We start from the raw sequence: 3720 nt of genomic DNA on the forward strand, positions 1-3720 counted from the left end.
GGATCTCTGACCTACTAACAAAAGTTTTCTTATTTTTGTAGCACACAGTCAGCACTGCATCTTATCCCAAACAAACATACATACTCTCAATGATCTAATCCAGTAGTTCCTAAACTTTTTCAGGCTGCCACCCACTTGGCAACCAGGCCATATTCCTAGCGTCCCCCCACTCTCCCCACCACAAATATAGACCACTTTCTGCAGTAAATTCAAAACAACTGTATTTCACAAAAAAGACTTAAACCTAATTAACTTATTAATATTTTTTTTTTTTTTTACATCTACCACCCCATTTTGGCCACCCCATTATCATCCACTTTTCTTCAATGCTCCCCTGGACCATTCCACTGCCCTCAAGGGGGAAGTTTGGGATTTTGGATTTTGTTCCACCAGGGTTTGCAGGACATCCTTGTTGAGCTCTAGAGATCTAATTCATCTAGCTTTAAAATGATGACAAGGAGGCAGTAACACTGCTGAACACAACAGGAATATTGTGTAATTAACAAGTATTTTCTTAATTTCAGATTTTTTAAGGTAGGTATTGGCTGCAAGAGATGGCACCTTATCCATGAACATACCTGTCTTTCAACTCCTTAACTGCTTATAATAATTTAAGGCTTTAAAAAAAGCCATAGAATGAGCATGTGACGTTTCAATTGTCAACCATACTTTCACTGACTTTCCTTCTGTCCATAGCTTAGATCTACAGAGGTAGTGCTGATCAAAGCTATTAAAGAATAACACTTAGAACACAGAAGCAGTGTGCAAGATGATGGCAACTCAAATTGAAATCTAACATAACTAGCGTCACTGAATTATTTCATTTCAAAACTATTCTTCATTTATGAGACCAGAATACAGAGCACCCATGCTGGTGCTACATAAAAAGCACCTGTGCTGGTGCTATGTAAAAAGCCATAAAAAAACTAGCCAAAACAGACAATTGGAGCCCGAGTAGCTCTCCAGCTTGCTAGCTCCTGTCAAACCATCCAACCCAGGTTAGCATGGAAAATGGACATTAAATGATGATGATGAATTCCAAACCATGCTTGAAATTGTCTTCTATATTTGCTAGAAAATGAAAATCACATTAACTATTGACTAATATCATTTTTTCCATCAATTCATATTTATTTCTACCAGCCCTTTAACGTTCCATACAACAATGTTTTTTCATTCAAATGACAACTATAAACAATGCATTTTTCCCCACACCCATAAATGGACAAATCTTGTACATGTTCTTTGTGATTCCTTCCTCAATATATCAGCAAAGTATAGTGAAAGCCATACATAGTTGATGAGGTTAAAATAATTAACTTTTCAAAATCCTCTGTATTAATATCTAAATACTAATTTGCCTATCTATTAAAATTACATCCTCTTTTTTTTAAGAATTAGCCAGAAGAGGAAAGAGCAACACTTATGAGAATTTTCACGGCCTCCATAACTGGTAGAAGGAAGGGAAAAGTTATCTTTTAAGAGGAAACCTAGTTCAGATGCTGACAAGAGAAAGGACTTTGCTTAGGCAGATAAATATCTTCTATCATAGCCATGTGTTGTCCAAAGTTTTGGGAATTAAATCTGGTAACCAGAAACTGTGTGGAAGTTTGGTGGGGGAACTGTTCCTGTTCTGGGGTGGTAGACTTAATTTATTGTCTGGTTTAACTCTTTAGCCTTTCAACTGGTCATATCCAGCCCAATACTGTACCTTTTTTTATATTTAAACTGGCCAGATCTGGCTCTCACATCTATCCTACAATGTCATTCTAAAAATAAACGAGTACATAATTGAAATCTCAAAGTAAATGGATAATGCATGAGTAATTCAAAACAATGTGGATAAGTAAGCAAACATTAGACAGAATGATCTGAATGATAAAGGGTAAACACTATCACCAGCTAGGATATAGCCAATAACTTCAAGCCATCTACTTATTTTATCAATTACAGAAGGCTACATAGGATTTAAACTGAGTATGTAAAGGAACATAAACAAAATTAACAAAGTGTTTGTTCAATGCTTTACCAATTCTACCATCCACCAGGAACATATATATATATATATGTGGGGCGAGGTTGGAACCTTACAACACAGTAGATACATATATACATATATTTAAAACAATTGCAGCGTCAAAGGTGTTTATAAGTCATTTAAAAACACACAAAAAAACCGTTATATTCACTTCAACATTTAAATTTAATTTACCAAAATATTTTCGTTGCTTTGAGACCACATCCTGATCACTGACAAAATTCCATGCTGTATCTCAATTTTGTCAGTGATCAGGTTGCAGTCTCAAAGCACCGAAAATATTTTGGTAAATTAAATTTAGATGTTGAAGTGATTCTAACGGTTTTTTGTGTGTTTTTAAATGGCTTATAAACACCTTCCATGCTGCAATTGTTTTGTTTCAGCACACGATCTCAGATCAGGTCACTTGCTATACAAGTACATCTCCATAATATATATATATATATATATATATATATATATATATATATATATATATATATATATATATATACATATATTAATAGTAATGGTAAGACAACACAAGAATGAAAGAGACCTCGATATTATGTAAATAGAGGAATTTATTTGTAATATAATGTGACAATTATCCGGTTGCCATAATAAAACTCTGAGTTTCGAACGTCGGGACGGAAACCTGCACTGGCATCTCTTCGGTTATCGAGGCAATTAAAAATATGCAATGAAAATGACCATTAAACAAAGGGAAATTACTATTTAAATGACCATTATTAAGACAAAACAGCTATTAGAATGACCATTAAATAAGGGAAAAAACTGAAGGGGAGGAAGTAAAAAGTAAAGAAGTAAGAAAGCTCATAGCAATCGTGTGTGCGCGCATGTACATACATATACATGCGCGCACGCATACCCACGTACATGTGCCTATATGCATATGTTCACTCAGACTCGCATGAAACACACACGCACACCCTCACATAAGTCAAATAGATGCACATATATATGCAACCATGCATGTACACGTATACAAATCCACACACATGTGCACAAATACAGACATACACATACCTATACGTGCAGTTATCAAATACACACATGCTCACACACACGTGCACATAACCATACGCACACAGTTATATTCAAATACACATGCACACACATACAAATCCACACACACGTGCACGCACACACACACACTTACACATACCTATACGCGCAGTTATCAAATACACACATGCGCTCACACACACACACACGTGCACATAACCATACACGCACAGTTTGTTCAAATGCATGTCTAAAAAACATACATGCTATATATGCATATGCTCACATACACTCACATGGGCTCCCACGTACATATGCAACCATACACATGTGCATATACATGCACATATATACATACCCACCCAAACGCACACATGTGCACAAAAATTTCATATACACATCTATATATGCACAAGAAAATGCAGGGTGGAAGGTAAAATACAGGAAAAAAGTGTAAAAATATATAAAGCAATAAAAATATAGCTGTTTTGTCTTAATAACGGTCATTTACATAGTAATTTCCCTTTGTTTAACAGTCATTTTCATAGCAAATTTTTTCAATTGCCTCGATAACTGAAGAGGTGGCGGTGCAGGTTTCAACCCCGACATCCGAAACTCAGAGTTTTATTATGGCAACTGAATAACTGTCACATATTATATTACAAATAAATAAA

The 3720-nt window shown here is 35.2% G+C and overlaps 1 protein-coding gene across 6 annotated transcripts in view; it reads right to left on the bottom strand.

The window, feature by feature from the left end:
• LOC106872997 (zinc finger protein squeeze) overlaps positions 1-3720 on the bottom strand; it is a 74695-nt gene that overhangs the window by 11082 nt on the left and 59893 nt on the right. The gene's annotated exons all lie outside the window — the stretch shown is intronic.

Source organism: Octopus bimaculoides, chromosome 3 (assembly GCF_001194135.2).
Source record: "Octopus bimaculoides isolate UCB-OBI-ISO-001 chromosome 3, ASM119413v2, whole genome shotgun sequence".
NCBI lineage: Eukaryota > Metazoa > Mollusca > Cephalopoda > Octopoda > Octopodidae > Octopus > Octopus bimaculoides.